Source organism: Papaver somniferum, chromosome 11 (assembly GCF_003573695.1).
Source record: "Papaver somniferum cultivar HN1 chromosome 11, ASM357369v1, whole genome shotgun sequence".
Lineage (NCBI taxonomy): Eukaryota > Viridiplantae > Streptophyta > Magnoliopsida > Ranunculales > Papaveraceae > Papaver > Papaver somniferum.
In genome coordinates, this window is record NC_039368.1 from 85,973,227 (window position 1) to 85,991,269 (window position 18,043).

An 18,043-nucleotide genomic window follows, 5' to 3' on the forward strand; every position below is an offset into this window, starting at 1 on the left:
CCCCCCCCCCCCCCATAGTCCAGGCACCCAACTGGAACCTACCCTTTGAGATCATGTGTGATGCTTCAGATTATGCTATCGGTGTTGTGCTAGGTCAGCGAGAAAACACATTACTTCATGTGATTTACTATGCTAGCAAAACTCTGAATGATGCCCAGTTGAACTATACCACTACGGAGAAGGAACTGTTAGCTATTGTGTTCGCCTTAGACAAATTTAGACCTTATCTCTTAGGTTCTAAGGTCATAATATTTACCGATCATGCTGCTTTGAAGTATCTTCTTTCAAAGAAGGATTCTAAACCTAGATTGATTAGATGGATCCTATTGTTGCAGGAATTTTCCTTAGACATTAGAGACAAAAAGGGTGCAGAAAATATAATAGCAGATCACTTGTCTAGGCTTGTAGTGGATATCCCTGATGATTCTCTTCCAATTAGGTATAGTTTTCCTGATAGACAATTATTCTTTGTTACCCAATTACCTTGGTATGTGAATATAGTAAACTATCTTGTTACTGGTCGAATGCCCCAACATTGGGGTAAACAAGATCGTTCTAGGTTTTTAGCCGAGGTTAAGTACTTCTTTTGGGATGATCCTTATTTGTTTAAGTATTGTCCAGACCAGATTATTAAGAGATGTATACCTGAGAGTGACTAGTCCAGTATTATTTCCTTTTGTCATGATCATTAAGAAAACTGTTGATAAGATATTGCAGTGTGGATTCTACTGGCCTTTGTTGTTTTAAAGACTCCCACAGTTACTGTGTTACTTGTGAGCGTTGCCAGAAATTAGGAACCATTTCCCGTAGGAACATGATGTCGTTAAACCCTATTTTAGTTATTGGGGTGTTTGATGTGTGGGGTATTGACTTTATGGGTCTGTTTCCTAATTATTTTGGTAACTTATACATCCTTGTTGCTGTAGATTATGTATCTAAATGGATTGAGGCGGTTGCGTGTAAAACCAATAACCATAGGGTTGTGATTGAGTTCTTGAAACATAATATACTTACACGTTTTGGTACACCGCGAGCTATAATTAGTGATGGAGGGTCGCACTTTTGTAATGGACCTTTTAGGATTCTGATGAAGAAATATGGTATTACACATAAGGTAGCTACCCCGTATCATCCGCAGACTAGTGGTCAGGTAGAGGTTTCAAATAGGGAGATAAAACGTATTTTAGAGAAAACAGTTAATCCTAATCAGAAAGACTGGCCGTCTAGGCTTACTGATAACTTATGGGCTTACCGTACTGCGTTTAAGACTCCAATTGGAATGTCGCCTTATAGTCTTGTGTATGGAAAGGTATGTCATTTACCTGTGGAGAACATAGAGCTTATTGGGCTTTTAAACAGCTAAATTTTTCACTTGACAACGCAGGAGCCCATAGGAAACTCCAACTCAATGAATTGGAAGAGATTCGTAGAGATGCATACGATAGTGCTAAGGAGTACAAGAACAAAATGAAACTTGTGCATGATAAAAAATTTTTTAAGAAAGTCATTTTCTCCAGGTCAAAAAGTTCTTCTGTATGATACCCGCTTGCATTTTTTCCCTAGGAAGTTACGTTCTCGGTGGACGGGTCCTTTTTTTATTGTTCGCACTGTTTTTCCTCATGGAGCTGTTGAGATCGAGACACTAGATGGTAGTAGTTCTTCGAAGGTTGACGTACAAAGATTGAAACCCTTTTTAGAGCCCTTGCCTATAGGTGATGTTGAGGAGGTCCCTCTGGAGGACCCTGTGTACCATTGATTGACCATCGAGGCAGTTGTATGTTGTATATTAGTTTTTGATTTTCTCTCTCTTCACCCAGGTACTATCTTTGTAACTTTTCCTCGTGTTATTTTAATTTTGGTATTACTCTTTCATTAGAAACATTGAGGACAATGTTAGATTTAAGTTTGGGTGGTGAGGATGAAACTTTTTGTTAGCTTTTAGTTGCAATAAATAAACTTCAGAGCCTAGAAATTTATGTGTATTAAGGATGGCACTAACCAATCTAAGTGGATGGAAGCATCTTGGTTGTAGGAGTCGAGGAACCAATCTGATTAGATGGCAACATATAAAGAGTCTATTTATAAAAGCACAGAGCTCAGGTGTTAGAAATAACATGATAGTTTCACCATATCTCGTTGAGTCCTTTTCACTTCTGTTTTTATTTTTTTCATTTTAAACTATGTTTCTCTAAGTGATTAGGTGGGGCACACGATTCAAGTTGTTACCACTGCTAGGGTGAAATAAAGTGATTGAGTTACTTTTTATAAAAAAAAGACCGGACTATTTAGACCAATCAGAATAAATTTTAACACTTGGATAGCAATATGTGTGTGTTCTCCCTGTTTCCGTCGCCTAAGCAAGCGTGGAATGCAGGACCCTTGGTAACTATCGTGTAATCTGATGACAAGAAGCATGCGCTTGGATCCAAAAGATCTATTCATGCCGTTAAAAAAAAAGATTATTGTTCTATGTAGTCAACCACTAGTTCCCTTGTATATGCCAGTTTGTTGATCTAGATTTAGGTTATCGACCACTGGTTCCCTTGTATATGCCATTTGTGTTGATATTAGTCAGACCGGTATCTCAGTCCATTCGGATAGGTTCATTTTGGCAGTGGCCTTCAGACAGATATGTGAAACATCGATCATTCGGTTAACATCAAAACCATCTACATTTTTCTCTATTTCCATTTTCTTATTCTTTCCATATGATTAGTTTGACTCCAAATATGATGTCCATAGTGCAACTATCTGAGTAGAGCTCTGTCACTTATATATGAATTTTAGTATGCTTGAGTGCAAACTCGTGTACAACAATTGGAATTTCGCATCAGGGTACTTCTTCCTATAGTCAATGATTATATGCCAACCAAGGAGATTCTTTAGTGCCTTCCAAAGTACGACGTAGATGGCTAAGGTCTGGAGTAAACGTTTTGTGGGTACACCTCTGGTAAACCCTCCCGAGACTATATCTCGGTCACTAGGGCCACCTAGTGAGTTAGAATTTTTATTTTTCTAGATTAATTTTGCTCGAGGACTAGCAAATAATAAGTTTGGGGTATTTGATAGACACATTTTTGTTCTAAATTTTCCTCAATGTATGTATTGTTGGAACTCGATTTTTGTACTAATATTTTGTTTTTATGTATTTTTGGAAAAAAAATATTGTCGGAAAATTAGGCTCGAAAAGTTGTGCAGAGCACCCCCGGAGGACATTTGATATTCGGACTCCCATGTGTTGGATAAGAGGCACCTCAATTACTAAGGGGCACCTCAGGGCGTCAAATATTATTCGCACCCCACAGCTGGTTAAAAAGCAGCCCTTCTTCTTCATTTGAATTTCAAACTTGACGGGAAAGCTTGCAGTTCACGGGCAGAATTTGGTTTCGAGTTTCGGTCATGTTTTAGAGAGATTCAATGGCTGAAATTCTTTGGGATGAGTTGTTTGTGCGTAACAGGCGTGGTACCAGGGCAGTTCGTGCAGGGAGAAATATGTCACCTGAATAACTGCTGAATCGAGTTTGGGAAGATTTTGTGGGGATTCTTTCATGGTTTTGGACTTGTGTGGGTCTGTTAAGACGAAACAGGACTAGTAACTCGATTGGTTTGAAGTCAGAACGAAGTTTACTCGGTGTTTCAATAAAACAGGGGAGTATGTGAGCAACTGAGGTATTCACGGCATTTCAGCGTGTTTAGACGTGAAATGCTCGTGTTTGGTCGCTGAAGAAACGTGGAGGAGTGAAGTAAATAAGATTTAGCATTGATTGATAGCGTGATAGATTGAAAAAGAGAAATAAAATATTCCCGCAAATATTTTCTTCATTGCCGAGTAATGGAAGGATTATTTGCAATTATGATATGATATTTTGGGGTTGTTTGATTATAACTAGAAGCTGGGGCTCAGAGAAGAGGGTACAGAGAGTTTGGGGAGATTACAGAGCATCACAGAGGCGAAAAATTGATTACTAGAGAGACCTGCTGCTGCTGCTTCCATTGAAGAACACAAAGAATATTGGACGCCTAAGGACAGTCGTTCATGCTAGAGTGATAACGACTCACAGCCGAGGGTCGCAGGAGACAGTCTTAAAGCAACAGTAACAGTGACAGGAAGCTTTTATCGTTCTTTGTAACAACTCGGTTTGTAACACTTATAACTGTTACAAACCCGGTTTTTATTATATTTCTCCCATTTTCATCATTAGTAAACCCTTTGAGCAATACTAATGATTTTTTAGCGTGTTTCCAACATGATGATGAGCTAATTCTCTCACAACCAAGGCAATGAGGAAGCTATTTACGCATGAATAATTGCTAATTATTTATTTTCTCTAATTTATAATTAATAATTCACTCAATCACTGCTTCTGCAGAGTTTTTAATTGTTTGCAAAATTTTCTTCATTAGTTGTGATTCCATTAGATAGGTTATGCTTTGTTTAGATAATCTATGCTTAGGGGATACAATTAATTTTTGAGAATTTGCCTGATTATTTGTGAATTAAGAAATAAGGGATTTAAAAGATAATTAGAGTTCTACATTATTTACCATAATTTATTCATGTGTAATAGTAGAATCTGTGTCTTGGTATTCCTAATATTTTGAAATCAAATTTTGATCTAAGTTTTGTTTGTTTCTAAAAAATTTTATGTCTAAAATTATTTGCTTTCACAAGTATCAACGAATCTTTTACTACAACTCAATTGAAAATATCATCAGAGCCCCACCTGATCACTTAAAGAAAAATATTTTAAAGAGAAAACAAAAAAAAAAACGAAGTGAAAAGGATTCAACGAGATATGGCGAAACTACCATGTTTTTTTTTCTTCTAACACCTGAGTTATGTGCTTTTATGAATAGACTCTTTAGATGTTTCCATCTAATCAGATTGGTTTCTCAACTCCTACAACCAAGATGCTTCCATCCACTTAGATTGGTTAGTGCCATCCTTAATAAGCATAAATTTCTAGGCTCCGGAGTTTAATACAATGTAACCAAAAAGTTTCTCCCGCACTTCCAAACTTAAATCTAACATTGTCCTCAATGTTCTAAAGATAAAATTAAAAGCAAGAACAAGGAGAAAATCTTACCATTTGAAGCAAAAGAATAAAGTAAAGATATTGTCGTGTTGCATGAGCATGGGTTACCTCCCAATAAGTGCTAAGTTTAATGTCTTCATCCAGACATAAGAAAGAATGAATCACCTAGAATCGTATAGCAATAGCCGGAACAACTGTGGGTCTTTTGCATCAAAAAGTTTTATCACAGACAAAAGGAAACTGCAATAAACCAAGAATAAATATAGCACACCCTTGCCTAGTTTCTTGTTTAAAACAACTACATCTAGTTGTGGTTCAGGTTCAGGTTCAATAGAGGGGTCTAAATAAAATATTTTCATGGGATGCACCTCCTCATAAGGAAGATCCGAAATATCAGGTTGTAAAGTCAGCAAAAACTCAAATAATAATTTAGAAGCACATAACAATAACCTGAATAATTGAGGATCCTCATAGTCAATCATATTTGACTTAAAAAGTTGGCCGCAATGAAAGTGGTGGTCATTCTTAAGAAAATGTATCGTTTTTATTTTCCTAAAGTGTTTAGGTTTAGTCTCAAAACTTAATAATTGACACATTTGAAACTCATGCGTTCCCACATTTGGAAGACAAATATTTGGTGGGAAAACAAATTCAATATGGGTATCATAGCCTGGATGGGTTTCTAACAACTGGACTTCTTCCTGGACATCATTAGGTTCGGGAAAATATGTCTGAAGATGATCTTGTAAAATGGTAAAGGTACATATGCAAGTCCCAAGTGAGGGATATTTGTAAGAGATAAAGGTAAGTCACGGGGAGAATGATAATCACCCCTAAACTTAGAGTTTCGGGTGTCTCTAGATAGACTAGCTACAATTTCCCTAATTTCTAGATCGTCAGAATTCTAAAAATAGTCAATTGCTTCTTTTAGGTTATACACAGGTGATGCATCCTCACATATATTTAAAGGCTCTATGAGTTCATCTTCTTCGTCTAAGACTACTATTTCTAAATCCTTGGAATCTAAAACATAATTCTCAGGGTAAACTCGTTCCTCTAAACCATTATCGACTTCGTAATAAAAAGGAAATTCTACGTCATCTAAAGAAGTGGTATCTCTAGTAAAATCCTCGTCCTTTTGAATAGGTGAATAATCATTAATATTATCGGGATTTGAACCAGAAATAACACTATCATCATAAAGTTCATTTGAAGTAACAAATTCCTGATCACTAATATCAGATTCTTCATCAACACTATCCTCATCATAATCATCATGATAATAATATGAAAATGGTTGAACCTCATCTAAATAGGTAGTGTTACCAATTCTAACCTCATCTTGATTATGAAAATAACTATCCTCATTTTCAAGGGTACTATTAGAAACACTGTATTGAAAATTAAGACTATCTTGAGCCATTTTTCCGCAATCCTATTTGTACTCTTAGTAGATTGCTTAAGAGTATCTTCTAGAGACATCTTTGTTAATTTCTCGTCTGGAAAAATGTTACAGGTTTTCTTCACAAATAAGGTATAAATCTTGAGAGCCTCTTCTAGAGAAATAGAGGGATTGTTTTGCTCGTATGACTGGTGGGTGTGCGAATAGTAATTGGGCTCACTCTGGTATGAACCATAACCTTGAAAAGGGGATGTTCCCAACCACTATTCATATGGTCAAAATTGTAGTGTCCATTTTGAAAATCGGTTGGATATTCTTTGTATTGGCTATTGTAATACCAGATCGTTATTCTTTCATGCAGGGGATTCGTGGGTGTGAGTTTTCATACAAAATAAAACCCACTGACAGGGGATTTGTGGGTGGATAGAGTCTTATCTCCCGTACCGGACGAGAGATGAACCGTTGAAGTCGACTCAAGCCACCGACTTCTGTGTCAGTGTACGAACCTGAGGGGCTGAGACAGTATCGTAACTGTCGTGCTTCCCTGCAAACAGTTCATATTTAATTTTAACCCTTCCTTAGGGTTTAAAAATAATAATGTTCCAATGTCCAAAAAGTAACCAAAAAGATGTCCAAAAATAAAAAGAAAAATTACAACAAAGAAATCCCTAATACAATTTCCAAAAAAATAAAAAAATAAAAAAAATAATTATGTACAAAATCTTCTTCTTCACTCCTTTCGGATTCCTCTTTTCTTTCCTTCTTTGGTGATGCTTTCCTTTTATAGCACTTTTTCTTTCCTTGTAGCTTCTCTCCAAATATGAAAATAATCGAAAAATACCAAAGGAGTAAAAGAGAACAAAAAATTCTAAATAAAGATAAAGTAAATCTAAAACCTAAAACCAAATACAAATCTTCGTCGGAGGCGTCAAAAATTGATATAGTTTTTAAAGGTTAAGTAAAGTTCGTTCAACTCGGTCTTGTAAAGGTTTGATTTAAGACTTTAAAATAGAAAACACTAGAGTTTGTCACAATATCGAGAGATATTAGGACTTTGAATTTCACCATTAATCACATTCAATTGATTCATATAATGATTTATAACAATTTTAACTCTTTTGTTGACTCTTTTCTTTGCCAAAAGTAGATTTCTAAAACATTAGATGTAAATCACAATCATGGTGTATCAAAAACTCATATGTCTAAGCATACACCATCAAACGAAATCACAACTAATTAGTGAATCATAAATCAATTAAACAAGTGCAAAAGTCATAAAGAATTAATTATAGTTACCAATCAATTGTGAAATACGGATTCCTCCGTCATCCCAGTGTTTTATGCGATTGTCCTTAGCAGCACAAAGTTCTTCGTATTCTTCTTTTTCCTGCACGTCTCTGCTCCTGCTGCTGCAACTCCACCTGCAGCGTGATTTTATGCCTCTGCTTCACCCCCAACTATCTACTCCCACTCTTGTGACTCGGTAATCCCTTTATACATAACATCAACCCTCTTGAGCAAGAAAACTCCAAAAATACCTCTTTTCCTCCCTCGGCCAGGTCACGATATTATTTCCATTTTTGTTTCTTCTTTACGCGTCAATCACAGATGCTGAGTTGTTACAGACCCTTGCAAATGTAGAATGAGATAATAGAGAGGATATCTTGTCTATTTTTTACTCGTAACTTCCTTGCATAAAATCAACAGAATCCAAGAATATATCAATACCTTGTTTCATCGAGAGTCGATGAAAACTTTATTTTTCTCCTACACGGCTTCTATGGTCTATCCAAACTCCATCAATACCTTATAAAAATCCCGTACATTCAATCTTACGCATTAAATCCTCTTATAACTCTTCACGGAACTCCCAAAAATCCGATAATAATTCCACATCCACTGTTTTCTTAAAACCAATTATCCAGCCCAACTCAATCCAGTCCAACGCCCATACATATCCTGTCTGCTTCATTCAAGTCCAGCCCAATCGATTTTGGAAACTGAATCTCTATAAAACTCGTCTAATTTCGGTCTTGAATTTAGGGTACATCATTTATATGTCCCTATTTTTGACATCTAATAAATATTTCCTTATACAACAATAAATATGTCCATACTTTTTAATAACCTTATCCATTTAAAATTAGATTACCTTAATACCCTCATCCAAATAATATTTTTCTTTATTTCAAAATGGAACAAATTTTCATCTACTACTTCACCACCACCACTAGCACCACCACCACCAACATTCAACTACCATTCCACCACCACCGTTCAACACCCACTACCTACCAACCACCACCACTAATATTCCACCACCACTCCTTCGCCACCACCATTACACCACCAACAATCCTCCACCACCACTAGTCCGTCGCCGCTACCGCCACTAGTCCGCATCCACAGACGCCAGCGCCACCACTGGTTCAGATATTTTTTTATCAACAACAAGAGTTGGTCCAAATAAAAATTGAACTGATAGTACAAGTTGATCCAATTTAGGGGATCAATAACGGTAGTTGATCAATAAAAAAGGATCAACAATGAAAGTTGATCCATATAAATGGACTGAACTTGGCGTGAGTCAAACACGCATCATCTGACATCGAGTCAGTCATGCTACTATTGCGCCACAAGTTCAATATTTGAAGAAATTTGAATGATTTAAATTACAAGCATGAATATACTAATCCAAGGAAATGTTGTCAACAATAGGAGTTGAAAGAATCAATAACAGTAGTTGATCCCATAAAAAATTGGGTCAACAACAGGAGTTGATCCCATAAATGGATCAACAACAATAGTTGATCCCATAAAAACTTATAAACAATAAGAGTTGAAAGGATCAACAACATTAGTTGATCCCATAAAATGGATTAACAACAGTAGTTGATCCTATAAAACATATAAACAGTAGAAGTTGAAAGGATCAACAACAATAGTTGATCCCATAAAAAATTGGGTCAACAACAGGAGTTGATCCCATAAAAACGGATCAATAGCAGGAGTTGGTCCCATAAAATGGATCAACAACAGTAGTTGATCCCATAAAAAATTGGGTCAACTGCAGGAGTTGATCCAATAAATGGGATAAACAACAAAAATTGATCCCATAAAAACATATAAACAACAACAATTGATCATCACATGTAGCTTCATAAACAACAACAGCTTCATCTCCTTCATTGCAATAGCCACCAACATCATCCTCTGCTTGCTCCTATTTCAACCCAACAAACATCACTGCAACACACAAATATACAACACCATTAAAAGCATCATTCATCACTGCCCTAACATTCATCTAATTGTGAATCTGCTCAACTAGACCCTAACATACATCTATTTAACTCTAATCCATTAGCAGCAATCTAAAAAACGTTGATCCATTTACAGTAAACCTTCAAGAAATACTCAACTGCTTAATCTTTTTTGATGACATTAAATCTCATCAAGTCTTCCTTTTGATTTACAGTAAACCTTCAAGAAAACGTCGTTCACATCGATTCTTATTTATCAGCAAAGAAGAAAGAGACTTTTTTGGATCTGAAAGATGAAATACATAATTGAAACCTTTTGTTCTCGGTGAGAATATCATCGGTGGATGCTCGTGTTGGATGACGTTAAATCTCATCAATTCTTCCTTTTGATTTATAGTAAACCTTCAAGAAAAACGTTGTTGACATCGATTCTTATTTATCAGCAAAGAAGAAAGAGACTTTTTTGGATCTGAAACATGAAATACATAATTGAAACCTTTTGTTCTCAGTGAGAAGATCGTCGGTGGCTGCTCGTGTTGGTTGTGGTGGTGGCGTCGATGGAGATCGTGGTGGCGGTGGGAGGCGATGGAGATGATGGTGGTGAGAGTGTTGATTTTTTTTTTCTTTGGTGATAAAAATTAAGAAATGAAGAAGAAGGAAATAAGAGAGGGAGGTTAAATAAGGAATTATAACAATTGTGTTTTTAAAAGTATTTTCAATTATGCCATCAGGGACATTTGTAAAGTCTGTTAGGGATATTTGTGAAGGTCCATCAAAAGGAGGGACAATATTTCAATTACCACATGAATTTATGCAGTATAAAGTTTCTTTTTCCCGCCATTTTTTCTTTTTGAATTTGAGGAGACAGTGGAATCGCCATATCCAGCACAGGAGTCCCTTTAGCACTTGGGTGAAAATGGTAAATTCAAAGGTGTAAATAGCAATATTCCTGGGGTGCGCATAGAGAATTTCTCGGTGCCTTTACCGTGTTCTACGGGTGCTTTTAGTAATTCATCTAGGGGGTCCAAATACCACTTTTTGAGACGAATTCTCCGCAAAAGCTTATTTCTCCAAAAAACACCTACAAAGACATGAAATAACCAAATAAGTACAAAATCGAGCATTATAATTACACATAATTGAGATCATATCAGGCACATAAATGTGTCTATCAGGTAGCTGACATAACAGTGACCTTTGAGGAGAACTCTCGAAAGTTCGATTAACTAGGCGATCAACTCAGTGAAAAATCAGCGTGACTCGGATGAAAATTTCAGCTTTGAATTTCTCACCTAATCTTAAATCTCTTTATTTGCATATTATTTTCTAGTGATTCTTATCTATCCTAACCTGTTATTTCGTATTTAATGGACTCTTTTATTCCCTTTCACTAATTCCAGTATCGGTTCTTGAATGGTTGTTTGAAGTTTGGAGTGGTTTTGCCTAATCTTCCAAGTAATCTGATCTTCTGGTCCAATGGCTCAATTTTTAATATTTTCTAAGCACGCTTTGATGCAGTTATTTCTTATACCAAATGATATCCTCTTTTTCATAAATGAAGAAATTGAATTGTTTATCTTATGCCAGCTTTCTAGGGTTTCAAGACAAACCAGCCGACTTTCCTTTAAAGCTTTAACGCTATCGAGTAAATTATTAAGTTGTAAGAATTCTTATGCCAGGTGTACGACATTCATCAAGGGTAAAAGATGTGCTAAATTATTATTACTATATGTTTACCTCGTTCTCTTCTCCCGACTTTTATCCTCTTTTCTTTTTTCTTGCTGTTCTGCAATGGAGCCCGAGATACTGCAAGTTCAGCAGAAGATGGAGGGAACTCCGTTAAGTGATAGGTTGAGAGCTTTAAGAGAACCAGAAATATCAACTAAAGACTTACTACATGTAGCATTGCAATATAAGTTCAGTTCTTAAGAAAGATATATATACTTCAAAAGTTTACTCGGTTAGTGACTTTGATAAAGAATTCAAAAAGCTCTGGCCAAAAAGCAAACATATCTTCATCAAAAAGGAGGATAATGATTGTCTTCTCATAAAGTTTCATACCCAAGAATATTATGAAATAGTTCTCAAGTTTAGGCCTTGGATTTTATAAGGAGGTATGCTAGTTTTACATCCATGGAATTGATAAGTGCTTAATTTACATGTTTAGAATGTCAATTCCATACTTGTTTTAAATATAATTCTTGCATATTACTTGTTATTATGATTATTTTTTAGGTTATTTGTCATATTAGGTAAATCATCCTAGAAGAGTGAAAAATTCTATAAAAGAGCTATAAAGTGGAGTTCTCAAAGATCCAAGTGTCTAAAGCCGAAGGAAGTGGAAGAAGTGCGACGAAAAGGAACAAAGAATACTCAAGATCATAACAAGGACTAAAAGACCAAGTTCTAATCATCCAAATTAAGGATTTATTATAAACATCTTGAATAAAATTCAATTTTGAATAGAACGGGGAAAGAATGAGGTCATTCCGAGTTCAGACGAAGAAGTTACGGCCAAAACAGTCGAGACGAAAAATGGCAATCTATTCTACAACACCACTTTCGGCATTGCTAAAGCAATACTGAAAGTAACCATATTTCAGGCAGAAAGGGTGTATTTTGACCCCAACTTTTGGCGTTGCTTTGGGTTATTCGACAACGCCGACTAAGATAGACCCATGGGGTCCCTTTTGACGTATTTTGGCTTCCAAATCAAGAAAACACGGTCTGGGATGAATTCTAATACCTAGATCTCATGAAAACTATATAAGAGGACTTCCACAACAATTAGAGGATAACATCACATCTCATATTATACTTTTGTTCTTCATAAAATATTCTAGGGTTTACCCTTTTAGGGGGAAACCGGGTAATTGTGTAATTATGAGTTGTTAAACCCTTGTTGATTAAGGATGAATTCAATGTTCTAAACGTGAAGCTTTATTATTATACAAGTTTGTTCGGAGTTTTTATCATCATCGTTTTTCTTTTCAATATTTATGGTTTATGAATGATTCTTAGATTGATTTGGGAGGCCTACTAGATTGGTCTATTGATTGTTCTAAAGCTAGTAGAAGTTATGAGATAAGTAATCGTCGATTGACTCTCTACACAAGTAGACATCACGAGACCTTGTAGAGGGATTCTGTGGAGATATTGTGAGTGAAGATAACATCAGCAAGTGAACCTTGATCTAAGAGTTCAGCTACTGGGATCAACCTAAATTCACAAAGCTTAAAGCATTCGATTGGATTACACCTTGAGTGATCTACTACTTGGTGGTTCGTTGAATAGAATCTGGTAGTCGAGAACTTCTGTATCCAGTGGTAGAAGGAGTTTTGGGGATAACACTAATCTAGCTTTTTTTCTACGGTTGGTGATGAATGGTTCTAACGAAACATAAATAAGTGTTCTAATGCAGTTATCGCTTGGTAACGACGAAGGATTCCTTGATCATCCCTTTCTTTTCTTATTTGTTTCTTTTTATTTATCTTACAACCAATCCCCCATTGTCTTTTACTTTATTTTGATAATTCAAATAACCTATCAATTATATAGCTCTATGTGAGAACGATCTCTTACTACCGTTGTATTACCAGTTAATTAGTGGAAAATATCTTAATTAATTTGTTGTGGTTACAACACAGATCAAATTTTGGCGTCGCTGCCGGGGATCAGTTGCTAATTGATTTGTTATTTTTTTAGTTTATTTTTATTTTTGTTTTTTTATTTCCTTTTTCTTGTGAGTTGTCATGTTTCCTTACGTAAATAACATGTACCGAGCACAAGATCAGATATATAACATTGGTAATCAATATGGTTTTCAATCTCATTCATATGAAAACTACCAACCATCCTATGGGTATAATCAAAACCAATCTTTTGGCTATGATCAATATCCCACGGAACCTTATGAATATTCTCATACATGTCAACAACCTTATGCCGGGCATGTAAGTGATCAATCACAAGGATGGGAGGATAGTTATGCTTCTAATCCTATTTTTTCAAGTGTTGCATAGAAAATATGTACCATGATGGAAGATATTCGCATACAAATGGAAAAGTATTACCATGGTTTAGAGAAACATCAACAAAGCGTTGATCAATCACTTCAATAGGGAATTACCAACTTAAGAAGAGACATGGATCATATTAAGGAAGAAAAGGAGAAAGGTGAGCAACCTTTAGAAATTACATGTAATAGTGATAAAGTTATTCCAGCTCTGGATCATTATAAATATCACTCGCCTATTCAAAAGGAGGAGCCTTGGAATCACCGAACCATTGTTATGAAACGTGTAACATACTCAAATGCATATCAACGCTATGAATAATATCCGGATTACAATATTTTTAGGCCGGTTGATCTGCAAGAAGTAAAACAAATTATTCCTTCGTCGGAGACTCAAACGGAAGACCCTAGGATTTGCACCAATGAACTAGACTTTTTTGGGGAGGATTTCGATTCCGATGGTGAGATTGTTGAAGATATAGAGATTTAGAATGAAACCAAATTGATTGAAGTTATGGAAGACCTAATTGAACTTGCTAAAGAACATAATGATGCTAATATTTCGGTTGAAGCAGATATTGAAAGTTTGATAGAGGACCACGACATACTTGAGGTAAATAATTCACTATTAATTAAGCAAGATGAGGATCCCATACAAGGTTTGTCTAATCCTTCGCATAATTCTATATCTATTGATCATTTCCATCCAATTGAAGTAGTTCCCAAAAGAGTTGTTAATCCATCTTTTAGGAAAATACATCACTTAGGATTGGAGTTATGTTCTTCCAAAGTTTTAACGGATTATTTTTCTTCTAAGTACCCACCACTTGATGTGTTTGATTTTAGAATTGTGTAGGTTCACCAAGCTGAAGAACCTTTTGAAGTTCCCGAATTTTATGTTCTCTATCCACTTTCGAGTGTAGAAAGGACTAAGTGTGGGGGAAACTTCAATAAATTCATAGCTTCAATATTTATATCTTGTGCTAATATTTTCATGAAGTTGTTATTAAAATTGCAGATTGTTGTTTGGACGGACTACCAGATTTTCAGATTGTTGGTGTATGGCCGATAACAGACGGTCAGGCTGAGGACGTTAAACTAAGCGCTGAATGGGAGGCAACCCATAGCTTTGGTATTTTCTATCCTTTTGTTTTTAGTTTTCTTCTTGTGCATATCATATTAGGATTTCTCACCTTGATTTTACTTAGGACGAGTCAATTACATCGAGGACAATGTAGAGTTTAAGTGTTGGGGAGTGTTTGGATATTTTGCATATAGACTTTTTAAAATTTTTGCATAAAAACCTCCAACTTGTAGAGATTTTAGAGTCACTAGCATACTTCTAGGTATGTTTACATAGAGAATTTTGACCGACATAACTGAACTTGGAAGTGTTAGGGAACTACGTTGGATTTCTTGCTTGTTAGAGTGTTAAATAATGGATCTAATCATGTCGGTGATGCAAATTAGGATCAGGGAGAAATGCATTATTAGAGTTGCTGATCAATCATTAGTGGAGACTACCTATTTTCAAATCAACAGAGGAACCAGACCAAATTTTTTTTGTAGCTGACTAAAGAGCTTTCTTTGAGCGTGTGTCACCGTACGTTAATTCCGGGTAGAATGGTGAGCTACCCAACCTCCCACCAATAGAAGCACTACTCTTTGATCTATTGAGTGCTAATTTTTTCAATCATGAGGGTGACGTCTATAGATGAAAACCACCTTCTTGTAGTTTGAATTGCAGTTAGCAACATTCTCTATCTCGCCAACAACAGATCCATATAAACATCATCATCATCAACAAGGGAACGACATAAAAATTTACAAGGAAAGTTGAAGACGTTTGAGGTTTACAAGCAACAATACAAGGAAGAGAAAATTTAATATCCGAGTAAAGCAACATACAATGAGCAGATTTTTAAATACATGTTGAAGATTTACAATACAAGGGGCGGAATTTTATATCAAAATTGAAGATTTAAGTACAAGAGCGAAGAAAATCAAAAGGTGAGAATTATTGAAGTTTATGATACGAGACAATACAAGTTGTGAAGAATCAAGCGGTAAAGTACTTCACCCATGGCTATTTCCGTTGTTAGTTGTATTATTTTTCTTGTCTCAATAAAAAAATGAGATAAGAAAAATTTGTTATTTTGTTAATAAGGCCGTGGGGAAGGAAGAAAAATATATAAAGAAGTTTCAAGCATTAAGGAATTTGAGGAAAAGAGTAGAAAATGTCAAAGTTTTACAGAGTTCAGCAGTTTATCATCAACAGTTGAAGACCGAAGACCAAGAAGATGAATAAGACAAGTTGAAGACTACGTTTCTATTGGATGCTGTGAGAGTGGTGCTTTCATTGTTGCAATCAGATGTGAAGATGGTAAGTACTCTCATCCTCTATTTTAATAATAATGGTTTATTTTCTTTCTTAAAGATCATCAGAAAAAAAGTTTTATTTTCCACGATTTTCCGCAGTCTCCAAAAATAGTTCGCAGGGTTACTTCCCACCATTCAACGTGTGTAGGAGTCTCTCTTCATTCCTACCTGCACATAATTGAGACCCATAAAAAAACGTCTTATTGAGTGTAATTATCATAAAATCCTTTTAAGTGAGTCAGAAGTCGAGGCGAAATGCTTATTGATCGCTCTCAAACACGCGTTCTCTCATTATGGTGTGGTTATTTCTCACTCAACATTTAAGAATTAGAATATGTTCTTTGGTATTTCTAACTTCTTACTACTAGCATGCAGAAACTCTATGTCCTCATAGCTCTTTGGATGCTTGGGAAGCTGGAATGCTTTGAAGTTGGAGCAGGTTTTGTGGGTATACCTCTCGTAAGCCCTCACGAGACTATAACTCGTCCATTAGGGACACCTAGCGGTATAAAGGCTTGTTATACGCGCTAAGTGTAACTGTATCCTCGACGAGATGGAGTTGTCGTACTTTAGATAGTTTGCTCGAGAATTAGCAAAAGCTAAGTGTGGGGGGATTTGATAAGCGCTTAATTTACACGTTTAGAACGTCAATTCCATACTTGTTTTAGCTATAATTATTGCATATTACTTATTATTATGATTATTTTCTAGTTTAAGTGTCATATCAGGTGAATCATCCTAATAAGCGTGAAAAGGGCTACAAAAGATCTATAAAGTGGAGTTCTCAAAGATCCAAGTGTCTAATGCCGAAGGAAGTGGAAGAAGTGCGACGAAAAGGAGCAAAGAATGCTCAAGATCATAACAATGACTAGAAGACAAATTTCTAATCATCCAAATTAATTATTTCTTATATTCATCTTGAAGAGAATTCAATTTTTAAGAGAACGGTGAAAGAATGTGGTCACTCCGAGTTCGGACGAAGAAGTTACGGCCAAAACAGTCGAGACGAAAAATGACAATCTACAACACCACTTTCAGCATTGCTAAAGCAATACTGAAAGTAACCATATTTCTGGAAAAAAAGGTGTATTTCGGCCCCAACTTTTGGCATTGCTTTGGGGTATTCGACAATGCCGACTGAGATAGACCCATGGGGTCCCTTTTGACGTATTTTGACTTCCAAATCAAGGAAACACGGTCCGGGATGGATTCTAATACCTAGATCTCATGAAAACTATATAAGAGGACTTCCACAACAATTAGAGGATAACATCACATCTCATATTATACTTTTGTTCTTCATAAAATATTCTAGGGTTTACCCTTTTAGGGGGAAACCAGGTAATTGTGTAATTATGATTTGTTAAACCCTTGTTGATTAAGGATGAATTTAATGTTCTAAACGTGAAGCTTTATTATTATACAAGTTTGTTCGGAGTTTTTATCATCATCGTTTTTCTTTTCAATATTTATGGTTTATGAATGATTCTTAGATTGATTTGGGAGGCCTACTAGATTGGTCTATTGATTGTTCGAAAGCTAGTAGAAGTTATGAGATAAGTAATCGTCGATTGACTCTCTACACAAGTAGACATCACGAGACCTTGCAGAGGGATTCTGTGGAGATATTGTGAGTGAAGATAACATCAGCAAGTGAACCTTGATCTAAGAGTTCAGCTACTGGGATCAACCTAAATTCACAAAGCTTAAAGCATTCGATTGGATTACACCTTGAGTGATCTACTACTTGGTGGTTCGTTGAATAGAATCTGGTAGTCGAGAACTTCTGTATCCAGTGGTAGAAGGAGTTTTGGGGATAACACTAATCTAGCTGTTTTCCTACGGTTGGTGATGAATGGTTCTAACGAAAGATAGATAAGTATTCTAATCCAATTATCGCTTGGTAATGGCGAATGATTCCTTAATCATCCCTTTCTTTTCTTATTTG